General features: G+C 37.7%; 1 long non-coding RNA gene across 1 annotated transcript in view; it reads left to right on the plus strand.

Moving 5' to 3' along the window:
• Positions 1-3,445: 3,445 nt before the first annotated feature.
• The window catches only part of LOC120524657, a 63,121-nt gene continuing 40,329 nt past the window's right edge, over positions 3,446-26,237 (plus strand). The window contains exons 1-2 of the long non-coding RNA XR_005632807.1: positions 3,446-3,585; positions 23,724-23,791. This is a non-coding gene — a long non-coding RNA (uncharacterized LOC120524657). The remainder of the gene's footprint in view (positions 3,586-23,723; positions 23,792-26,237) is intronic.

The following is a 26,237-nucleotide window of genomic DNA, read 5'->3' on the forward strand; positions in this document are numbered from 1 at the left end:
TATATATATATATATATATATATATATATATATATATATATATATATATATATATATACACAAGTGCCCGCCAAAAATTATTGGCACCCCTGGTTAAAATGTGTTCTTAAGCTTCCAATAAATTCTTTTTTTTTCCCAAAAAATATAGGCTCACAACACAAAAAGGAGAAAAATCCAACCTTTAATTGAAGTACATTTATTCATTGGGAAAAAAATCCCACATTAAGAAATACAGTACATATTTTACATGAATTCATGTGTACCACAATTATTGGCACCCCTAACAATTCCTATAAAGTAAATGTAATTGAAGCATTTTTGTAATTTGTAGTTTATTTTTTAAAGTTGATCAGAGTAAATTGGAACTTTTAAATAGTAATTAATGACTTTCTTTGTCCCTGGGGTATAAATAGTCCTATTGCTCTTAGCCAATCTTCAACATGCGAAAGACAAGAGAATATGCTGTTCAAGTAAGGCAGATGTGTGTTGACCTTAAGTCAGGTAATGGCTACAAGAAAATAGCTCCTCGCCTAAACCCACCTGTATCTACAGTCAGAGGAATAATAAAGAAGTGTAAAACGACAGGAACAGTGACAAACAAGGCTGGATGAGGACCCAAGTTTATCTTGCTACCACGCACAGTGAGGAGGATGGTAAGAGAAGTAAAATATTCTCCAGAGCTCACGTTAGAGAACTGCACCAAAGAATTGTATCTTGGGGGTCACAAAGTCTCCATGACAACCATAAGACGCTAGCTCCATGCCAACAAGCTGTTTGGGAGACATGCAAGAAAAAAGCATTTTCTCACCTACAATCACAAATGTACACGTCTGGAGTTTGCTAAGCAGTGCTGGGTTTCAACTGGGACTTTGTGCTTTGGTCAGATGAGACTAAAATTAAGCTTTTTGGCAAAAAATATTCTAAGTGGGTCTGGCGTGAATCCAAGAATGAGTATGAGGAAAAGCACCTCATGCCCACTGTAAAGTATAGTGGGGGATATGTGGTGCTGTATGGCTGCTTCTGTTCCAAAGGCCCTGGGAACCTTGTTAGGGTGCATGACATCATGATCTCCTTGAAATTTTAGGACATTTTAAATCAAAATTTGGATGCCTCTGCCAGAAAGCAGATGGGTCGTCACTGGGTCTTCCAGCATGATAATGACCCTAAACACATGGCAAAACCTACACAAAAATGGCTTAGCAGACACAAAATCAAGCTCCTTCCATGGCCATCTCAGTCCCCAGACCTCAACCCCATTGAAAACCTGCAGGGTGGCTGAAGAGGAGAGGACCCAGGACTCTGGACAATCTAGAAAAAATGCGCAAAAAGGAATGGTCAAAAATCCATGTCTCTGTATTTTCTAACCTTGTGAAATGTTAAGAAGAAGATTAATTACTTTCTTATTGGCAAAAGGGGGTCGTACGAAATATTAACAGCAGGGGTGCCAATAATTGTGGCACACATGATTTCATTTAAAAAACATATTTCTTAATGTGGGATTTATTTTCCCAATGAATAAGTGTACTTCAATTAAATATTGGATTTTTCTCTTTTTTGTGTTGTGAGCCTATATGTTTTGGGAAAAAAAAGAATTTATTGGAATCTTAAGAACATATGTTAGCCAGGGGTGTCAATAATTGTGGAGGGCACTGTATATATGTGTGTGTATATATATATATATATATATATATATATATATATATATATATATATATATATATATAACTGCTCAAAAATTAAAGGAACACTTTGAAAACACATCAGATCTCAATGGGAAAAAGAAATCCTCCTGGATATCTATACTGATATAGACTGGGTAATGTGTTAGGAACGAAAGGATGCCACATCGTTTGATGGAAATGAAAATGATCAACCTACAGAGCCCTGAATTCAAATACGCCCCAAAAATCAGAGTGAAAAAATTATGTGGCAGGCTAGTCCATTTTGCCAAAATTTAATTGCAGCAACTCAAAATTGTACACAGCACTTTGTATGGCCCCTGTGTTCTTGTATACATGCCTGACAACATCGGTGCATGCTTCTAATGAGATGACAGATGGTGTTGTGGGGATCTCCTCCCAGATCTGGACCAGGGCATCACTGAGCTCCTGGACAGTCTGAGGTGCAACCTGGTGGCATTGGATGGACCAAAACATAATGTCCCAGAGGTGTTCTATTGGATTTAGGTCAGGAAAGTGTGGTGGCCAGTCAATGGTATCAATTCCTTCATCCTCCAGGAACTGCCTGCATACTCTCACCACATGAGGCCAGGAATAGTCGTGCACCAGGAGCCACTATACCAGCATAGGGTCTGACAGTGGGTCCAAGGATTTCATCCTGATACCTAATGGCAGCCAAGGTGCCTTTGTCAAGCCTGTAGCAGTCTGTGTGACCCTCCATGGATATGCCTCCCCAGACAATCATTAACCCACCACCAAACTGCTCATGCTGAATGATGTTACAGGCAGCATAATGTTCTCCATGGCTTCTCCAGACCCTTTCACTTCTGTCACGTGCTCAGGGTGAACCTGCTCTCATCTGTAAAAAGCACAGGGCACCAGTGGTGCATCTGCCAATTCTGGTATTCTATGGCGAATGCCAATCGAGCTGCATGCTGCTGGGCAGTGAGCTCAGGGCCTATTAGAGGACATGGTGTCATTGGGTCACCCTCATGAAGTCTTTCTGGTTGTTTGGTCAGAGACATTCACACCAGTGGCCTGCTGGAGGTCATTTTGTAGGGCTCTGGCAGTGCTCATCCTGTTCCTCCTTGCCCAAAGGAGCAGATACTGGTCCTGCTGATGGGTTATGGACCTTCTATGGCCCTCTCCAGCTCTCCTAGAGTAACTGCTTGTCTCCTAGAATCTCCTCCATGCCCTTGAGACTGTGCAGGAGACACAGCAAACCTTCTGGCAATGACACGTATTGATGTGCCATCCTGGAGAAGTTGGACTACCTGTGCAACCTCTGTAGGGTCCAGGTATCGCCTCATGCTACCAGTAGTGACACTGACTGTAGCCAAATGCAAAACTAGTGAAGAAACAGTCAGAAAAGATGAGGAGGGAAAAATGTCAGTGGCCTCCACCTGTTAAACCATTCCTGTTTTGGGGTCATCTCATTGTTGCCCCTCTAGTGCATCTGTTGTTAATTTGATTAACACCACAGCAGCTGAAACTGATTAACAACCCCTCTGCTACTTAACTGACCAGATTAATATCCCATAAGTTTCATTGACTTTATGCTATACTCTGATTAAAAGTGTTCCTTTAATTCTTTTGAGCAGTGTATATATATATATATATATATATATATATATATATATATATATATATATATATATATATATATAAACATAGCATAATATACTGTTAAGATTAGACACAACAGCTGATCTGACAGCATGTTTTTTACTTTAGAATCCCTATGTGAGCTGACAATAACAGAAAAACACAGATGGAACACCAGCATGCAATTGAATCAGGAATTGAGATTTTGTGAAATGTACGCAGTACAGTGGCAAAGAAGTTAGCATCTCTCCTTCACAGATCCTGAAATTTGGGGTTAAGACCTGGCCTTGTTACTAAACAGGTGGGTTTGTTTTTCTTCTTCTCCCAGGAGATCTGATTTTCTTCCCAAATCTCAGAGATATGCAGATTAGGTTAACTGGAAACACTAACTTGACCATGTGTGATGGGATATAGCCCTGTTGATTCTGCCTTAACTTTGTGCTGTGAGGAAAGGCACTGTTGATCCAGAAATGGAGAATCTTTTTAGAAATGGTTGGATGAAACATTGACACCCACTTATTTTTCTACTTTATTCTTCACTGTGCAGTCAGGCAGAACTAAACTAAACACCCATCAATCCTTCCTTGCATAAACCGAGTAAGGTGCCAGTGCTATAACTCTAGTTACTGTCTGAGGTCTGTTTGGGTCAGCAGTTTGTAGCTGACGTGGAAAACCAGAATGCGGCAGCCTGCGTACTTGGGACTTCTAATGTCTTGACGCAGATGGGGAGAGAAAGAGAACAAAAAGAGGTTACTTCTCGACCTTTTATGTTTTTAAACATTTATTGAATTTATTTATTTGCACTCAAAGACACCATTTTGATCTTAAAGGCACGATTTTGTGAACTTCGTTTTGAATGCACTGTTGGAACACTTTAATTTTTTTTTTATTATAAATCTTCATATTTTTAAGCTAGAACTCTTGCTTGTCTCCAAACTCATCCTGGTCCATTTCTGCACATGGGTACTGATGTCCCAGAACAGAAAGTTATTGCAGACACCGGGGGATCACGCTCCTAAATGTGATGTTTTCTCCTAGACTTGTCTATGTTACGATAGTGTGGCACCAGGGGGAGCTCCAGCTCTCCAAACACCCGACACAACAGGCCCATGTCCAGCAACACACAAGGCTTTATTTCAGTGGAAAATGCTTTTCCTTTGTTCTCCACCAGCACCAAGTACAGTACAACAAGCACAGCAATAATTACAGCATTTTTGTTACTTCTTTACCTCTGTTGCTCCTTCCGCCTCCTCTCCTCCTCTGGTAAGCTTTGTCCTCCTCCTTCCAACTCTTGCTTCTGGAGTAGAGTCTGCTGGTTCCTTTTATGTGATCCCCAGAAGTACTTGCTGTGTCCTGAAGGTTTGTCCCAGGAACACTTCTGGGTAAGGCTGGAGCCCCACAGAGCAGGGTTGCCTAGTCTCTGCAGCACATCCTGGTGGCACCCATGGCACCAAACATGGCTGAGTTACAGAACTCCAATTTCCATGAGGCCATGTGGGAAACACAACCCATGAGGGCTTCCATTTAGTTATCCAGGGGAGGCAGTGCCCTGTGTATGTCCGCTCCCCTGGTCCTTCAGTTATGGTTTGATCCCGGCCGGGTCTATCACAGTAGATAGATAGATGGACAGATAGAACTTTATTTGTCCCCTGGGAAAGTTGTCTTTTTACAGAACCTTTAAATAAATACAGAAAAATGTAAGTAAACACACACACACACACACTCACTTTGGTCTGAACGTACATTAGAGTGACTATAAAGAAAAAAATTCAAAAGAAAGAAAAGTTCTGATTTAAAAGTCCCAGTCCCACTGAGACATTATGCAAATGTATTGCTATTGGTGTAATAGAGAGCCAGTAGTTTTTTGTGACATCCTTTGCTGAATAATTCATTGGCTGAAAGTCCTCAGTGTTAGTATATAAGAACGAGGATGTTCATAATGGTAGTTAGTTTTGTCTTTTTTTTTTCCTTTGCTACTACTATAGGCCATCCAGAGTGTGTCCTATAACTGAGCTTGCCCTTTTAATTAGCTTGTTAATTCGGTGACCCTCTCTTAAATTGATGGTATAAACCCAGGATACTATAGTGTAGAAAATCACACTGGCCATTACAAAGTTGTAGAAGATGTGGAGGATGTCACTTCCCACATTAAAAGAACACAGTCTTCCAAGAAATAAGAGCCTGATCTGTTCTTTCTTACATAGTTCCCCTGTGTTATGAGACCAGTCCAACCTCTCACTGATGTGGACCCAGAGTACTTGCACATCCTAAATGGTGACTGGGCATAGAGGCTTTTTGGTGCAGCTAAACATCAATAACCAGTTTTTGTGTTTTTTGCATTTTGTGCCTACGTGTTGACTTTGATTTTTCTTTGCCTGCTGATTGACTTACATGGGTTGTTGTCCTCTTTTTTTTGTATTGGAGAATCTTAATACAGTAAACTCCTTTATTATTTGGTACTGCTTACCCATTGTAATGGCTGTTGTTTCTCTGATCAAGTATGTCTCTTGATTTGTACTTAGTATGTGAAATACCCTTGGGGTAATTTGTTTGTCTATTTAATGATTCAGTGTTGACTGAACACTGAAGTCTTAACTCACGTAGTAGGAATATACAGTACAATAAAGTAGCTATGGAAAATACTGTGACTTAGGATAACTACATCTCAAAAAGATTAATAGTATTCTACACATATATACTGTATAATCTGCAGAACTGCCACTTTTCAAGGTACTGTGTATGCAATGCTAAAACGGCTCTTTCATGCCATGCATAAGTACATGCCGTGAACCAGTACACCGTTTTTCCATAGACTAGCGTTGTAACTCTAGTTAAAAATATGGAAGGCAGAACCACAGCATTTTGAGGATCAGTAATGTTTCTCTGCATCTATCCACACTCTTCAGTAGTGTTGACTGGCAAAGCATTTTTCACATCGATTGTGTTGAGTTCATCTCAAAAAAGTGCTGTTTTAGGCAAACTTTTTTTTCCAGCATCCTGATGATGATCAGCAAGGCCATTGTGACATCAGAGCTGTAGCAGCCAATGTCTAATGAGACAGTCCCCTGACTATATAACATGTGATCTTAGTAGAGGGTGGTATAACGGATCAACCACTACCAAATGAAATTCTTCTCCTGGTATGGATTTAATTAGAATTGTTATACTGGTATGCTAAAAATTACCTGAAAACTTGTGAGTGCATTTAAACACAAAATGTTTATGTAGAAGGAATCTGGAAATTTTCAGTAACTATATAATTCATGCTTTAAAAGTAATGTCTTTTTTATGGACCTGTGTGTGATGTTAGTAATATGTGAGCTATCCCTTTAATAGTATTACCCAGAGTGCTGTGCAAGTGAGTGCAGGCAGGAATGAATAAAGAATCTATGCTTTTTAGTGTTGTGCTTATTTGAAAACAGCAGCACTGAGCGAATAAGTGTATCAGTGAGAAAAAAAAAACTTTTGATTTGAGAGAGACAAGTATCTGTTATGAAATCTGTGGGAATGAAGCTTCAGTAAATTCATGTTTCCTAGCCCTGTTGCCATTCTTTGCAAGAAACTTTTCTGTTCTGATGTTTAATTTTATCTCAGGGAGGCATGGTGGTGCAGTGGTTGGCATGGCCACCTCACAGCTCAGATTGCTGTTTGGCTGGCAGCTCTCAGGCACATTTAAAAAAGCATTGCATCATTATAACCCACTCAAAACTAGTTCAGGTTCTCCTTCCCTATTAACTTCATGGCGCTTCACTGAGTTTGACGAAGTTCCCAAACACTTCCACAATTTTGACAAACTCAAGGTGAAATAAATTCATCAAGGTTAGTTTATCACTGCTCTTCAACAGGGTGGGGTACTATTTGTAATTTTCTGTGAAAATCTCATCCCTCCTTTTTTTAATCCTCTTGCTGGCCTATCAGTGGGTGAAGTTCCCTTCCCTTCCCTACGCAATAGACTGCTGTCACTTAAACATCTAGCCCTGCCCTGGCTTTGAAGTGCTAGCAGACCGCTACATTCCCACCCTGCCAGAGAAGAGCTATCTGCTGGCTACTACAGTATTTAATCACAAACCCCAGTAATAGGAAATGAGTGATTTATAACATCATAGCAGATTTATTTACACTTTAGTTTTTTTTTTCAGGAAACCCACCCACATTTGTGATTTTGAGGCTTTCAGGGAATAATAAGGGTTAATCAGGGGGTCCAAGACCCAAAGATCCCCCGCCATGTATTTGTACTGTCTGCAGCTGCGGTTGGCTGGTGCCCTGCTCAGGATTTGTTCTCGCCTTGCACCCTGTGTTGGCTGGGATTGGCTCCAGCACACCCCCGTGACCCTGTGTTAGGATATAATGGGTTGGATAATGGATGGATGGATGCTTGATGTGATGCAGTACTGATCATATTGCCACAATATTGTCAGAAGCACAATATGTTAGTGATTTTGTTAGCTTACATTTCAACAACATCTGTTATAAAATAATTAACAGAAATTGTTTATGCTTAAAATTTAAAGGCATTCCAAAAGATACTGTATGTATTTCTAATATATTCATTGTAACTGAAGAGGGTAACGATTCTAAACTTAGTCCTGAAAGAACCCTCAATAAACACACTTGGTTATTTCTGGTTCTTTAGACTGAAACAAATTAAACACAAAATTTAGTAAATACAGGAATAAGCTTGTACTTGGGAAAAATAACCAATCAGGAGAAAGATGGGACTTCTAGCTTGGCTGTGTTTGAGAACTATCACTTCAGATACTGTGGTGCTATTATTTAAAGTGATATATTAGGTAGAGTGCATACAGTAAGACTGCAGTGCAGACAAAGATAAGATTGAAGGATATCTTATATGCAGTGCTTGTTGAGTTCTTGATGGAGCCGCTCAGCACAGTGTTGCATGTTGAATTCTTTTACTGACATGCGATAACTATAGTTGGCCATGATAGTTTGACTCTATAAAAAGTGCAACTAATGTTTACAGCGAGACGTGCATACAAAAATACCAGATAAATTAAAAATGGTAAATGAAAGCAGTATATTTCAGGAATCTTCCTTATATACGTTTTGATTTCAGTTCACTTCTGTAGCATGTCTGTAATTTCTAGACATCTATCACTCCCTAAGTGCAGAATCATCTGAGGATTTGTGCAAGTGACATGAGCTGATGTTATATTTGTAGTTGGAGGTGTACAGAGTCAAGAGAAAAGGTTAAATCCCTTAGTTTACCAATGTTGTTTGGGACAGCAGAAGATCTGAACTTCAAGCATTTGATTTTGTACAGTATGGCGCCACTAGCCTTTTGTGATCTTCTTCATATGTGTTGTGATTTGGGTTCATCTCTGTAGTGTGTCTCTGATTTCTAGTTAACAGCACTCGGGCACCCTTTTGGAAGAGTTACTGCCATGGTTGTCATTGTTTTGTTTGTAACAATGGCGTCCATTTGACATTACCGTGCTATTCCTGTTTAAGAAGGTGTTGCAGCAGTGTGCCTATCCATATATTGGGTCAAATACAAAAACATTCTTTGATGAGCATATTCACATAGGAGATGAACAAAGGCATTTTAGACCAGGGGATGAGTATTTTTTGAACTTGGTTTTTGTATTTTATATTGTTGTTGTTGAGCTTGCTTTTTTCTATACTTTTCTGGTACTTGACTCCTTCCTGTCCAGCAATTATTCTTTGTCTCTCCCCACCAGTATTTCCATATCACTGTCATTTTTTTAGAGGTTAGTCTCTGTTTCATTCCTTCAATAGCAGGTTCCATCATAATTAGATTTAATTATATAAACGTTATTAAACGTTATTAATCCCATGGGGATTTTTGCACTGTACTTGTTATTTTACTATTGTACTATTGTATTGTATTGAAGATTATTGTGTTCTGTTCTATGTATTGTATTGTATTTACTCCTTTTTTGACACCCTCTGCACGCCCAACCTACTGGAAAAGAGGACTCTCTTTGAATTACCGTTCCTGAGATTTCTTCCATTTCTTTTTCCCTATAAGGGTTGTTGTTGGGAGTTTTTTTTTTCTTGTTTTCTTAGAGAGTCAAGGCTGGGGGGCTATCAAAAGACAGAGCCTGTTAAAGCCCATTGCGGCACTCCTTCTGTTATTTTGGGCTATACAAAAAATAAATTGGAAATGGGGAAATTCAGATGTGTACTGCAGCAGTAACATAAAAAAACAAGGATACAGACTCAAAGAACAGATAGTACAGCAAATCAACCAATCAATCTATCCACCAATAAATAAAAATAAACTCAATAAGTACATTAAATTGCCTGATAGCAGTAGGCAGAAAAGACCTTCAGAGGGGTTTCTTAGCACACGGTGATGGAATGTGCTCATGGCTATAACTGATCATAGAGAGTGCCTTATGGAAGAGATTTTTCATGATGGCATCCTATTTTGCCACCATCCTCTTTTCCACAGCAGCTTCTAGTGTGTCCAGGGTTCACCCTGTGATGAAGCAGGTTGTTTGTTAAGCTCAAGTTGTTTCCCTAAGAGACTGCAGCGTAGGTCACCACACCACGCACAATGCATACTTTGTGATTCTAAAATAAAGCAAACCTGGTAGACTTGTAAACTTTTTGGATATTACATTGAGCATACCTTTATTATGTAATCAGAGTGCTACTTAGACTCCATTTGTGAAGATGCAGAACCTTTGCTTTACACAAAGGCATAATGGGAAGGAAACTGTTCCTTCTGGCATTCTGTTTTACTGTTGTTTTGTGCTTGGTGGTTGCCAAAGAGTATTTTAGACCTAAACATAACTGGCTAATTGTTTAAGAAGGATGAATGATTGAAATAATAAATTTAAATCCCCTAAAGGCAATTTTCTAGTAGTTACTTACACCATAGGTATATTCTATATAGGCAAAATATTATGAAAATTTCAAAATCTCAGCTACACTTTTTAAACAAATGTAAATGGTTTGGGCATTCCTGAACACAATTTGATCTCTTTTGGAGTGATGTATGTCTGTCTGTCAGTCAGATATGAGTCTGTGGTAATGTTAACTCAAAAAAAATCATTCAATCTGAATGAAACTCACAATAGTTTGTTAACATTGTGATTGTGAGAAATTAAGATTTTCTGTTTTATTTTCCCTACATTTGCCATGTGTTTATATCGGAAAAGTCTTTTAATGGCATTAACATTTCGGCTCAAAGTTGTCAAATGATTTATGCAGTTCAGACATCTCTGAACATAATTTGACCGCTTTCAGTATGATGTCTGTGTGTCAGGATGAGAGTCTGTGAACACAGTAATTCAAAAAGAATTCACTCACTGTGAATGAAAGTTATTGGCATTGTAGATGCATTTCAAAAGATTTACATTCATTGCAGATATTTTATTTTGCACCAGAGGCAGCAAAATTGCTGAAGGACAATATTTTTCTCTTTCATAAAGATAAGATTTTTCCATTTCTTTGCATAGAATAAAATAGCATTGCGTACAGCAGACTTGTCATGTGCTGGACTTACATTTTTAGACCTTTTCATATGTTGTATTTCTTGTAATGTGTTTTCTTTTTATGGACCAAATCCTTCTTTGAAATAACCATTATTCATCTTTTTATTTAACACATTTGTACACTTATGATTATTAACTTCTAAACACTTTACAACAAATTCCTAGAAATTCTGCTTGTGATTCTGTTATTCATAGAGCATTCTCCGATATAACTGATATGTTCTGTATATTTCTGTGTATATATTATTCTGTGATTATCCTGATTATAATTTGGGTGGTAGGACTATTGGTGTGTAGGTGTGTTTGTGTGTGTCCTGCAGTGGGTTGGCACCCTGCCCGGGATTGGTTCCTGCCTTGTGCGCTGTGTTGGCTGGGATTGGCTCCAGCAGACCCCCATGACCCTGTTTTCGGATTCAGCGGGTTGGAAAATGGATGGATGGATGGATGGACTAATGATTAAAAGACATTATTCATAATTAATAGCTGTACAAAACAGTGAAACATTAATAATGTATAAATTGATATATGGTACTTAAAAACGATTGTTGATAAACTATACTTTTGGTAATATATCTAAAAATAGTTAAAATAATACTAATTCAGTTAAATGATTGCTGGTGCATGAATAATTAACTGACTTAAATTACAAGAACTTTTTTTGTAAAAGCATTACAATTCTGAAGTAGCTACACAGTTATGTTTTATTTTTGCAACTAAATCAAGAGAATGGTGTCTAATTGCAACTGCTTAGGAAGTCCAGTGATAAAGCCAACATCTTTTGTTTCAGTTGGCAGTACTTATGCAGAAGCTTTTATTTAGGTTAAAATGAAAAGCAATCACAGATGTTTAATCTCTCATTGATCAGTTATTCAAGCAAAATATGGTTGGACTGATATAAATGTTGACTGAGATGTTATTTCATGGCTCTTTCTCATAGTCTTCTTTTATTAAAAAGGGTGACAGGTCAAACAGTGAACAAACAGTTCAAACACTGTAATGTGGAAAGTAATTTACTGCAATGAGCAATAACACAAAGACAGTAGTACTACTTTAAGATTTTCCCTATTGTGTACCAGTTAAAACGGTAACCATGTAAGGGAAGGCCTTTTAGCTTTAATATTTTCAATATTTTTGAATAGTGACGACTTCAAACTAAATAACACTTATGGAATTTTGTAGTGACCAATACAGTATTAAACAAATAAAAATGTATACAGTATATATATTCATTCCGCAAAGTAGCCACCCTTTGCTTTGATGTAGGCTTTGCACACTGTGCATTTTCTCATCCAGCTTCATGAGGTAGATGCTTTCACAATAGTCTTGAATGAGTTCTTTAATATGCCTAACACTTTCTGGCTACTTCTCCTTCACTCTCTGGTTCAGTTCATCCTAAACCATCTCTGTTGGGTTTAGGTCACATAAATCTTCAAAAGTAATCGATCACTCTATTTTATTTGACAAATAGCTCTTACACAGCCTAGAGGCATGCTTTTAACCATTATCCCCAGATGAACAAATGATGGCCCATGTAGGCCAGACTGAGCAGTGCATCACTGCAGAATGCTGTTGTATCCAGGCTGGTTAACTCTGTTAGCTTTCTACCAAATTGGGTATTTATATCTATGCGACTTTGTCACAACACAAGAAATTGGTTCAAACACTTTAACAAGGAAATAAATTAGGATTGTAATTAGGATCATTTATTGAGTGTTGTTAAACATTTCAACTCCAAATTCCAACAAAGTTTAACATGAAAAATACTTCTTTCACTCAGGAAATTTATAAATTTGTATTGCAGATTTAGAAAATGGATAGATGGATATATTTAGAAATTTTAAAAGTATATTTTTTTAAAGGGAATTCATACCTAGGCATCCAGTTTATTATTTACATGTGTTTATTTATTTTAAGAACATGTTTCAAATATGTAATCATAAGCATAATTCAGTAGATCAAAAATCATATATTATCATATACTGTATATCATGCTTATCTACACTTTATATATATATATATATATATATATATATATATATATATATATATATATACATACATATATATATATATATACAGTGGTGTGAAAACTATTTGCCCCTTCCTGATTTCTTATTCTTTTGCATGTTTGTCACACAAAATGTTTCTGATCATCAAACACATTTAACCATTAGTCAAATATAACACAAGTAAACACAAAATGCAGTTTTTAAATGATGTTTTTTATTATTTAGGGAGAAAAAAAATCCAAACCTACATGGCCCTGTGTGAAAAAGTAATTGCCCCCTGAACCTAATAACTGCTTGGGCCACCCTTAGCAGCAATAACTGCAATCAATCGCTTTGCGATAACTTGCAATGAGTCTTTTACAGCTCTGGAGGAATTTTGGCCCACTCATCTTTGCAGAATTGTTGTAATTCAGCTTTATTTGAGGGTTTTCTAGCATGAACCGCCTTTTTAAGGTCATGCCATAGCATCTCAATTGGATTCAGGTCAGGACTTTGACTAGACCACTCCAAAGTCTTCATTTTGTTTTTCTTCAGCCATTCAAAGGTGGATTTGCTGGTGTGTTTTGGGTCATTGTCCTGTTGCAGCACCCAAGGTCGCTTCAGCTTGAGTTGACGAACAGATGGCCGGACATTCTCCTTCAGGATTTTTTGTTAGAATTTATGGTTCAATCTATCACAGCAAGCCTTCCAGGTCCTGAAGCAGCAAAACAACCCCAGACCATCACACTACCACCACCATATTTTACTGTTGGTATGATATTCTTTTTCTGAAATGCTGTGTTCCTTTTACGCCAGATGTAACGGGACATTTGCCTTCCAAAAAGTTCAACTTTTGTCTCATCAGTCTACAAGGTATTTGTCCAAATGTCTTGGCAATCATTGAGATGTTTCTTAGCAAAATTGAGACAAGCCCTAATGTTCTTTTTGCTTAACAGTGGTTTGTGTCTTGGAAATCTGCCATGCAGGCCGTTTTTGCCCAGTCTTTTCTTATGGTGGAGTCGTGAACACTGACCTTAATTGAGGCAAGTGAGGCCTGCAGTTCTTTAGACGTTGTCCTGGGGTCTTTTGTGACCTCTCGGATGAGTCATCTCTGCGCTCTTGGGGTAATTTTGGTCGGCCGACCACTCCTGGGGAGGTTCACCACTGTTCCATGTTTTTGCCATTTGTGGATAATGGCTCTTACTGTGGTTCGCTGGAGTCCCAAAGCTTTAAAAATGGCTTTATAACCTTTACCAGACTGATAGATCTCAATTACTTCTGTTCTCATTTGTTCCTGAATTTCTTTGGATCTTGGCATGATGTCTAGCTTTTGAGGTGCTTTTGGTCTACTTCTCTGTGTCAGGCAGCTCCTATTTAAGTGATTTCTTGATTGAAACAGGTGTGGCAGTAATCAGGCCTGGGGGTGGCTACGGAAATTGAACTCAGGTGTGATACACCACAGTTAGGTTATTTTTTAACAAGGGGGCAATTACTTTTTCACACAGGGCCATGTAGGTTTGGATTTTTTTTCTCCCTAAATAATAAAAACCATCATTTAAAAACTGCATTTTGTGTTTACTTGTGTTGTACTTGACTAATGGTTAAATGTGTTTGATGATCAGAAACATTTTGTGTGACAAACATGCAAAAGAATAAGAAATCAGGAAGGGGGCAAATAGCTTTTCACACCACTGTATATATATACTCGTATATGTATAAAAAGATTAGTGAAATTGTGCAAATGTTTCATGTGACGTTTTAATGCAATGTTCATTTTTCTACAAAACCATACATCATATATATCATTTCTTTTTGCTTTCATTAAGAGATTACCACAATGATACTCTCATGTCAATACAACCAATTTAATGTGCATATGTCAAACAAAGTGCCTAATATAGATCTGCTTGGTTATGTGTTGGCAGTTGACAAATGAAGCCTATGTAATGGTACATGCTTACAAATAAGTGAACGGCATAAACATATGCAATTGGCAACAAAATCATGACTGCTGATCTTGCAGGAAAAGTTGTATTCCTTTCGCATATTAAGTTAGATACTGGTGATACTTCAGTAAGTAGATTACCATTGTGACACTAGGGGTCGCTGTTGCCCCGTGAAACCCTCAGGCAACACGTTCAGACACCAGGTAAAAGTATAAGAAATGATTTAGCACCTCCACCTGCGCAATACTCAATAATTCACAAATAATCAATACAATAATCTATACTAATAAAAGGCAAAGCCCTCAATGACTCACTCACTCACTCACTCACTCACTGACACATCACTAATTCTCTAACTTCCCATGTAGGTAGAAGGCTGAAATTTTGCAGGCTTATTCCTTACAGCTTACTTACAAAAGTTAAGCATGTTTCATTTTGAAATTCTACACGTAATGGTCATAACGGTCGACAACGTCCGCCATGTTGAACTTGGCCCCATCTTCACGAAATTTGGTAGGTGGCTTCCCTGCGCTAACCGAACCCGATGTACGTACTTATTTCGGTGGTATGACGCCACTGTCGGCTGCCATATTGAACTTTCCAACGTCACTAATTCTCCAACTTCCCGTTTAGGTAGAAGGCTGAAATTAGACAGGCTCATTCCTTACAGCTTACTTACGACAGTTAAGTAGGTTTCATTTTGAAATTCTACGCATAACGGTCATAACGGTCGACAACATCCGCCATGTTGAACTTTCTTATTTATGGCCCCATCTTCACAAAATTTGGTAGGCGGCTTCCCTGCGCTAACTGAAACCAATGTATGTACTTATTTTGATGGTATGATGCCACTGTCGGCCGCCATATTGAACTTTTCCACGGCTTTTGTTACTTATTGGCCCATCTTCAAGAAATTTGGTACGCGGGTTCCCAACGCTAACTGAATCCTACTTATGTACATATATACGTCCATAGCCTGCAGCTCGGTCACCGTGTGAGGCGGCGTTGGGTCCCCCATCCCAACGCCTCCCACGTTGTTGGCTGCCTGCCTATATAAGGCCGTCTGTCGCTCTGATCTCTACATTCCCTTCCTTGCTTTGCCACGGGATCCACGTCTCCCTGCTGATAACTACAGCCTTTTTATTTAATCCACTGCTTCTCCGCTGTTTTATTGTTCGTTTATTACAATTATAGTTATTGTGTAGGTATTTTAGACTTACTTTACATTGTTCAGGTGCCCATTTCCTTTATAATTCCAACCGTACCCCCATTAACATGTCTATCAAGGTGATCACCATCGATCAAAGAACTGTCACTTACCGAGTGGTTTCCATGCCCGGAGATAGCACCTGCCTTTTCCATTCTCTTTGTTACATATTGCATGGCCATATCAGGCTCACTCTTGATATCCGGAGGAACATTGTGTCTTATGTATTGAATGACTGGGACAGGTTTAAGGTGTGGACTGATGACGGTACAGGAGATAATTATATTACACAGGAGCACTAGAAGAGTGAAATGCTTAAGCCCTTCACCTATGGTTCTGCATGTGAGTTGATGGCTGCCGTTGAATTGTTCGATTGTCGCTTTCAAGTGTACCAAAATGGCCAAATATTTTACACCTTTCGACAACCGCCAATGCCTCTTAAACCTTCTTTGCTTTTCAGCCCTGAAGTACTTAATTTCTTCCATCCCCATGACTAGGGAGTACTTCTGGGCTATAATAGAAACATTCCTGCCTCCCTGCAGCGTCTCCTTGCGGCCCCCACGGTATTCAGCAGGGCTGTGAAGTTGAACTCCAATGTTCATGATGCCCTGCGGGAGCAACTATATGATGCAGGAAGGACTCCATCTAGTGGCCTGGGTGTGTTGGCCAGATTAAACTGCCGGCCATCTCTCACACCATTCATTTTGCATAGACAACAGTTCCTAATAGATTTAGCATTTGCTATAACTATAAATAAATCTCCGAGCCAGAATTTTGACCATGTTGGAATATATTTGGCCAAACAAGCTGATTGTGATAGAAAATGAAGAATTAAACAAACCCCAGCAGCTTTCACCCTGGTGACTAAATGCCCACCAGTATTAGCAAAGTATTTTTTACAGTTTTAAATTAAGTCATAGAACTGTTGAGTGTTTAATTGCATCGTTTTCACCTCAGTAGATCACTTCCATGCATATAATACTGAGATCCACACAAAGATTATCCTTAAAAGAGAATTAAGATGCTAAATTTGATATTTTAAGTAAAAAAACAACACTTGATTTATCCTGCTGCCTCAGCCAGTTTATAATGTGCCTTTTCACTTTCTTATCTGTATGGCCAGCCACACTTTCCATCAGGAGTCCAAAAAGATTAGTCATTTTATGTCAGGATGGGACTGAAAGGAGAATATTGAAAAAACGCCACATGAATTCTGCTATATTGGCATTCTGTTAGATCATTGTCGTAGAAGCTGTAAGTTAATGTGTGATGTGTAATGTATTTGGAAATGAACTAATAAATTACTAGCTCTGATTAGATTTTATATAGATACATCCTTCCATCCATGTTCTAACCTGTTTAATCCATTTCAGTGTTGCAGAGAGTAAGTGCTTACTGAGGTAGCACAGGGCGCAATGTAAGAACCGACCCTGGGCAGGTTGCCATTCCATTGCAGGGTATATTCACATATACACTGACATTTGTTCGAACTAGGCCAATAGGCAGTTTTCATTTAATCTATACATCTTTGGGAAGAACATCCATACAAATATGGAGAGAATGTGCAGACTCTATGAATGCTGAGATGTAAATACAGGATCTGAGTATGTGATACAGCAGAGCTGTACAAAAAATAGATAGACAGATAAATATGGTTTTGCATTCTGGAATGAGTGGTGCAGGGTAAAGGCTGGCCACAGTAAGGTTCAAGAAGAGAGATTATAGATATTTAAGCCTGTGCTAGAGGTAGAGGAGCATCAGTGGACAACAGGGCCTAGAGATGATGTGTAAGGAGTGTGTTAAAGATAACTTAGGTGAAATCAGTAATATTTCCCAAGATGCTGGAGTGGAGGCAACTGACAAAGTTGGAAACCTGACTCCCCACATTAGAGTAGAGCCACTGAGAGGCTTTTAGAGGTAAAAAGGACTCCAACCTAAAAGAGTGCACCTCACATCACATTTCCAAGGATGGAAGAGGGGAAGATTAGTTTTCCATTAAATGGATTAGGCAGCTGGAGACCTTGAAGAAATTGCATATGTATTCCTTATATAGCTACAAAAATACACATTAACAAAAAAACACAGGAAAAGATGAATAAAATATTTGTTTGTTAATTATATTGATTTTCGATTATACAGTATTCCTACACTGAAAGTTGTCTCTTTCATTTAGACAGGACATTATTCTATCAGTCAGTTTTTACAAAGCCTTTATTAATGTTTCAGGTTCAAATGGAAATGATAGCCTATTTTGACTACATTGGGTACAAGGCAGTAACCCACCCTGGAGGAAAAGTCAGCATTTCATTGGATAAACTTAAACATCCAAATATAGTCATGCCAAAGTTGTCAGTTAACGTAACAGGTTGTTTGAGGTATACTTTTGGATTGTGTTTTATAAGTCCTCACTATTACTTCTCAAAGCACTATACAAGCAGGTATAGCTATGGTTTATATAATTAACACTAGAATTACCAGAGTCTACGAAAAAACTTGTAGATCCATCCCACCTTAAATCGCTTCTTAAAACTGTTCTCACCTCTCTGCCAGCCTCCTTTGTCCTGTAAATGTGCCGATAAAAACTCTAAAACTCCACTTCACTCCCAGATAATTAATCAAGGCATGAGCTGGGAGAAGTTTGTGCACGTTCTAAGTCGGTGGGGGGATGGAATAGTGGCTTCTTGCTGCTTTTCTTTATCAGCACATTTAGATTACAAAAGACGCTAGCGGAGAGGTGAGAACGGTTTTAAGAAGCGATTTAAGGTGAGACAGATATACGAGTTTTTTCGTAGGCTCTGGTAAGTGTTAAGTGACTTACTCAAAGTTACGTAGCTAATCAGGCTTATGGACTGCCATTCTCCTTACCTACAGCCCAAAACATTAACATCTAAGCCATGTCTATTGCATAAGTATAAAATACACAATTAGAAGTCTTTTGTAACACTCTTTTCATGGAATACTTACTTAAATGTAAATCTGTGGAAGAAAATAAATCGATACCAAGTCTATTTTCTAAATATTAATATATTTCTTTCTTAATGAAATGTATCTGTTCGTCAAACTTATGTGATTTTGTTATACATTGGGTATATTAGTATTGCTTAACATTAATACTTGCATTAGATTAAAGAAAAAAAATAAAATAATGTCTTTTCTTGAGCATTATTTAATGTGGAGTTTTTGGCCCTTTGAGATAACCGCTGATTTAGCGGGTTATTAAAGCATTAAGGCAGGCTTTTCAGTCCAAGAAGCTCACCAGTCCTACTCACCTGATTTCTCTAAAATTACACCAAGTCAAGTTTTTGTGGTCCCCAAAGTTCTAGTGTTGCTTACACTATTTGGTCATTTATTCCTTGTGCCTATAGTTCTCTGTGTTAAGAACAATACTGTAATGGTTTTATGAAATTTACCCTTAACAAGTTTTCATCTGTGTCCCAGTATGATACCTTTTTGTGTCTCTCCTCTGCTGTGTCTGAGTTTGTTTGCCTTGATAACTGCTTCTGTCTATTGCTGGCAGAGTAGACTTGCTCAGTGCCTGGTCCTCTGTACTCATGTAAGTGGATATGATGTTGAATGGCTTACATTTATTTTATCAAGTCGGGCATTAATCAGTGTCACTTAAGCTAAAGCCTATCCAGATGTCATCAGGCACCAGACAGAGACCAACCTTGAAAGTAACATTAGTTCCTCACAGGGTACACACACTAAATATTCAAGCCAAACTGACCAATCAGATTGCTCAAAAGAACCAGACACATTCAGACCTTAACATCTTATTATAAAGTAGATTTGTGTTTCATCAAACAGACATAGTGATAGAATATGACACATTAAACAGAGCCCCAGCAGCTGTCACCCTGGTGAATAAATGTCCACCTGCATTTGCAAAGTATTGTCTATCACAAGGTACACACACACACACAAAGTGAAATTAGAATTGATACTTAACCAATTATACAAGTGTTTATAAAATGAGAGATAAACAGACTTATGTCATTATCATGGCTGAATTTTAGGGTCTTAAGGCCTTTTTCCATAGTAGACACCATTCTGCATAACTGTTGTTAGGGTCATATCCTGCTTTTCTAGGGGCATGGGGTCCAGGGTTGTGACCTTGAATTCATCAGCACAATGCGATAAAAGGTCACCAGTTGCACCAGCTTTATCTTATCGCTGGATAAATCCTTTAATCTCTTAACAATAGAATTACTGGAGCCTATGAAAAAACTCGTAATTCCAGCCCACCTTAAATCCATTTGCACCTTTCTGTCAGCATCTTTTGTGTTGTAAATGTGTCGATCAGCACAAGCAGCAAGCAGCCTGCTATCCCATCCACCCCCCACCGCCACAGCTCATGTCGCAAAGATGATTCTCAGTGCTCAAGTGGTTTATCTGGGAGTGAGATGCCTAGAATTGCAGAGGGTAAATAATATATTGTCATTGGAATACATGCATTTCATATGTGTCCCTTGTCTACAATGATCTATGTAAACACATTGCTAAAACAGAAACATTTTTTATACATATATTTCCTGTGTATTCCGTGTCTACAAAGTTCTATGTAAACACAATGCTAAAACAAAAAAGTTTTTCATGTTTTAGTAATAATTGACAAAATGTAGACATGAAGTGTATAATGTGTGAAGACTGAAGTCCAAATATCAAATAAACACTTTCACAAAAGATACAAGTATAACAAAATAAGTGTGCTTTTATTCAAGAATACAAGGGAAGAAAAATAAGTTGCCTTAGGTCCAGCAGTAAGAGTTGCTGAATCATAATCAAGAGGTCACCGGTTCAATTCCTGGGTCCACCAGTTATGTTTTTGAGTAGTGAGATGGTATTTTTATTACTTACATAATAAAAACATACATTTGATTTGAATCTGTAACACCCGGTGTAAATGTATGGTACTTGTAAAAATAAATTTTTTTTTTCACTTTTGTTCTGTCATTCATGATCATGATACAACCACACCTCCAAACCCACCCCCAACCCATCCCACCACTCCAGATCTTATGCTGTCAGTTTTTCCTCGCAAACCCAGCCCCAACCCATTATTCATATTATTCATATTCATTCTCATATCTTCATGCGGTTGTAATTATTGACCACATTTTTTTTCTTTTTTTCCCCAATCTCCACATTCTGGTGCATGGTTATGTTTCTTTTGTACTCCAGGACATGCAGAGGAAGGAATAGCACAGAGAGGTCAGTTCCGCGCTATACGCAATCATCATATTCAAATGTTAACAGTTCCCAAACACCCAAGGACTGTCCTTCCTACATTTACGACATGTGTACCTGTTGCAGTGTACACACTTCTCTCTATGCTGTGGTTCCTAATACATTGAAGGGGTACCTAACACTGAGTCTGCTTTCCAGGGAGAAGCAGTGGTCTTGGAACAGAAGCTTGTCGATGTTACATCCTCATTTCTTTTTCCATCACCATCACCTTTTCTTGTAAGAAGAGACGGCTAAGCTCCTCTGCATGGTGAGCCAAGAACACTCTTCTTTTCTCAGTGGACCCCATGCATGCCTTGTACAGTACATGCGCGTTCATCACCACCAGGTCAAGCATGTTGTAGAACACAGCAACCAGTATGTTCCTGTTCACACTGAATAAGCTCATGCCTTCTGGTCCATAATGTCAACGCAGCACTGGGAAAAAAAAAAAAGAAAGACAAATATATGTAATATTTTGAAGAAATTATTTTATGATGTGAATAGTACCAATCAGAAAACATCATTGCACTAATGCAATATTATTTGAAAAATAACAGAGTCAAATCTGTAAATTTATGGTACTTATAAAAGTTTTTTTTTTCCAGTTTTATTTGTCTCAGTCATGTTCACGCTCTCCCTCCCCCCCTCGACGCTGTTAGTTTTTCAACTCCAGGTACTTCACTCCAAGATAAACACTGAGCACTGAGACCCTTCTTTGTGAATTGAACTGTGGCAGTGGGCATGATATAGCAGTCTGCTTGCTGCTTGTGCTGATCAACACACTTATAACACAAAAGACACTGATGGAGAGCTGCGAAGGGATTTAAGGTGGGCCGGGATTACACATTTTTCCATAGGCTTCTGTAATTGTAGTGTTAAAGAAATTCTATTTTATTGATATTTGTTTTTTGTCTGGTTTTCAATTTCTTGCCTGAATTTTGACTCTGACTCTTGCTTCTCATCTGGGTTTTCGTTACCTTCTTTATTTTTTATTTGTATTGTTTTGCCTTTTGCCTGTATCTCCCAGTTCAATTAAAAAAATTAATAATCTGTTTCCTGTCGATCGTGGACAACTACCCAGAGGAAAACTCAAGCAGACATGTGTGAGAAATGCAGAAATGTACAGAAAGTACAAATTTCACCCAGACATTGACTGGACATAGGATTCAAGTCCACTACGGTGGATTCAGTGCTAACCACTGAGCGACTGTGCTGTAATAATTTCAGGCATTTTTATTATACTTTTAAGTGTTTACTGCAGAGCAATAATTAGTTAAACAAACACAAAACCAACGGTTCTCTTCTATACCATTTGACCATGTATTGCACTAATTTAAGGATTTATATTTATTAAGTTTTAAATTTATGCTGAATACCTAATTAGTTAAAGATAAAAAAAATCTCTGCATAAATTGAAGCAATAAAAAAGAGCAGATTGCTGAAGAGCTGCATTATTAATATTTCTACTGGCCTCTGTCTAAATGACATTTTACCCTTTAAAAACGTCCCAAATATGCCTTTAATTAAGCAGACTAATGTCATACATTAAACATTTTATAGATAATGGCACTCTCTGTCGAACAGTTACCAGCACTTGCTTCTCTAATTGGCAGTATCCTGAAAATGGCAAAGCAGAAAGAAGAATGATATCTGTTCATGTATACAGAATCAGATTGCTGAGTTTTCCATCCATGTTCAGATAGCTGTATTGCTCTGTCATGTCACTGTTTTAATTTTTTATGCAAGAAGAATGAATAAAACATCCTAAAATATAAGTTGGCATATTGACAAAGAAAAGTAAAATATACATATATAAGATATTATTTTATTTAAAATGCCACATGAGGAGAAAACTGGCATCTCAAGGGACTTTACAGCTTCTGTGCTGAAACAGAAGTGACATCAGAGAAGAGCTGTCAATAATCCTTTCTACAGGGTGGGAAAAAGAAAAGGAATTAGACAACAGCGCCACCCTCTGGTTTGGAGTACAACAGTTATTAAATGTGCCCTGAGGTTATCTCCCGGACGCACATGTGTGACAAGAGATTAACTATTAAATCAAGAGCTTCGTACAACCATTAATTTGATACTTTTTGATATTCATCTTAACACCACTTCTGTACGATTTTGGTCCATCTTGTCATATCTTCTAAACACAATCATGAACAAACCTCTTTTCAATTAGAAACCCACCCATTGACTTTGTAGTACTGATTCTCATCTGATCCTATTCTCACTTGGCTGCAAACTATTTCTGTTTACAATATATGTCACAATAACATTAGGGGGAAAAGGGCAACATCATGGAAAAAGGTACCAAATAGCGTGACAGAGTGTGGTACATTAGTGTCCTTTAAAACTTGACTTGATATTTTAAAGAAATTAGGTGAATAGAGTTGTTTAGTTTGTTCAACTGCATGGACTGTTCTTGCTGAAGTTATTCTAATATTTAACTATAGTAGCAGAGAAGAAAATCAGAAAGTCTCCAAGTGTTGTAGTAATACCAAACAGTAGAGTACAGATGCCATTTTTTAACATGTTGAAAGCACGTTGCTTTTTCATTCTTATCTGTTTCTCACTTTTTTTAGGAGGAGGAGTGTTGCTCAGGGAAGCACATATCCATAGGACTGAAAGTTTCCAGTTTGAAAGTGGCCAGGTATGTGTGAGGCAAGCTTCTTCATTTTCATGCTCAGGGAACTGTTGTACAGACTTGCCTAGAGGGTTTGGGCACAGTGAGTGGTACTTAGGAATAACTTGTGGAAGTGCAGTTGCGATTTTATGCTTGGAAACTGGGTGGATATGATAGGAGCAATGACACAAGGGAGGTCATTTTATGTGTTGTTACTCCCCATACTGTGAGGGAGCCCAGTCTTCAGCCCTGATGAAATGAGACATTCTGTATCCTCTGCTGCTTACCTATAACACTGCCCTCAATTGTAATGCTCTGGCAGAATTATTTATGCAACTATTGCAAACAACATTTTGAATTGCCTTAGCATGTTGTATGGTATTTCAAAATATTGCATTGCTAGACATTTTGGGGTTCTGTTTTGGTTTTTAAAATTATTGTACTGCAGTGATCCACAAAAGTTTGCATTTGGTGAATTTTACTAAAAAAGCCTTCTTTTGCATTAATTTAATTAAAGGTTCTCTGTTCTAAAAATGAACAAAAACTGACAGGAGCTTCTATATCTTCTATGCAAGGGCTGTAGACCTAGTAAATTAGCCTTTATTGATTGCTTCTATTTCATAGTAAAAAAATATCTGAGAACTTTGATAATTCTTCTTACTAAACATTGCATCTCAGCATATTTGCTTCTGTAAAATTAGCTACTATATTTCATTTTATTTTTACCTACTATGTTTTTAGATGTTTCATGCAGAATGTATAAGAGTTGTCTTTATCCTAAAAGACAATCTAAAATTACGTTAACAAGTTCTTGTTCAGTAACTCAAAAATGTAGGTCATTCATTTACTCTTTAAAGCTGACTGCTGATTGGCAGTAGCAGCTGACAAAAGTGATAGTACAAATATTTCTTCTACTATCTTTAAGGATTTTGTGTGGATAAACAGAAGACAAATGTGGCTGGTACGAAAGAATTCAGTGACTTTGAATGGGGTGGACTTATTGCTTTGATATTATCTCATTCTGGTTTACTGTCTACTTTTCTGTACTCTGATCTCAATATTTTGTGTGTTGTGACAGTGTTGCCTTTATGTTTGATTGTAATAGAAGGCAAGTTTTAAGACTTGGACCCTTTCTTGGCTGCCTCATGCCTTGCAGCCAATGCTGGTGCTAAAGCTCTTCCATTTTGCAAATATGTAACATAATTAGCAGATAGACAGATTCATTAAAATAGAGGCAGTCATATAATGTGGCCAGTGTTGAATAATATCAAGCGGAACTGATTTATACAACGCAGTCTTTAAAAAGTACTAAAATTGCTTTACTTTTTCTGTCATTGCATATTTGCTGTTATAACATTTTGAACTACTGTGTCTTTGCAAACACAGATTGTGCCAGCATCACACTCGATTGACTTTCATGTTTTTGCATGTCTGAACACATTTGAAAATCCTGCATTTCTAAATGAAGTGAGGTCTTGGTTTGAAGAAAAACCTAAGCTATAATTATTTCTCAGGAATCTGCTTATACTACAAATGTATTTGAATTTTAAGTATTTATATTCCTCTCTGTGTTTTAACTATTCAGGAAAAAGTACCACGTTGATCTGTACAAACTAAAATGTGTTTGAACAAACTTGCATGCATTAAGTGATCTTGTCATTCCATTAGCATACTTCATTTTCTATTTGTAGAAATTAATTTGAAAGCAAACAGTGAGGAGAGGCAAATTTAGAGTGTTTGTTTGACAAGAGATAGCAGCGGGACAGCAAACGTGAATTTAGATCAAAGTACATTAAGCTGTAATCTCTGGTCACTACATATTCAAATGTGATCAGTGTCACCAATGAGCTGCCCCAGGTCACGTATTGCTGAAATGTTTGTTTTCTGAAATTCCCTGGAATACAGATCAATATAAATTATCATCAAAATGAAGTTAATTTTATGGCACTAGCTTTGCTTTCAAAGACTATGAGGTTTATGCCACTCCTAAATTATAAATGTATGCCATAAATTGCAGATCTGAATGCATCTTTTTATTGAGTAATAGGGACTGACCAAAATCAATATCAAATCTATTACCAATAAAAAGTTATATTTTTCATATGAACACCAAGTACTGTTTTAATTGAATAAATTTAGTGCAAAGCTAATTTATTTCGTATAAATAGAACCCTATTGTATAGTCTAATCAGCATGGAAAACGTAGGTGAAAATCCACCCCTTACCGATGAATAAAAATGAACTTGCCTGGTGATCTAAATTTGCCCAAAGCAAAGAAGTATGGTTGTATATGTGAGTGTGCCCAAAGATGAACCAGTGCCCCATCCAGGGTTGGTTCCTGAAGTGCACCCACTGCTACTAGCTGTAGTGTTTTGGGTTTTTTTTTTGCATTAATGTTGTAATGTTTTTGGCAAAGACTTTTGCACATGTTGAATCTAACTTTTATATTTGTTTTACATTTTGAATTGAATTT

Source organism: Polypterus senegalus, chromosome 2, assembly GCF_016835505.1.
Source record: "Polypterus senegalus isolate Bchr_013 chromosome 2, ASM1683550v1, whole genome shotgun sequence".
Classification (NCBI taxonomy): Eukaryota; Metazoa; Chordata; class Cladistia; order Polypteriformes; family Polypteridae; genus Polypterus; species Polypterus senegalus.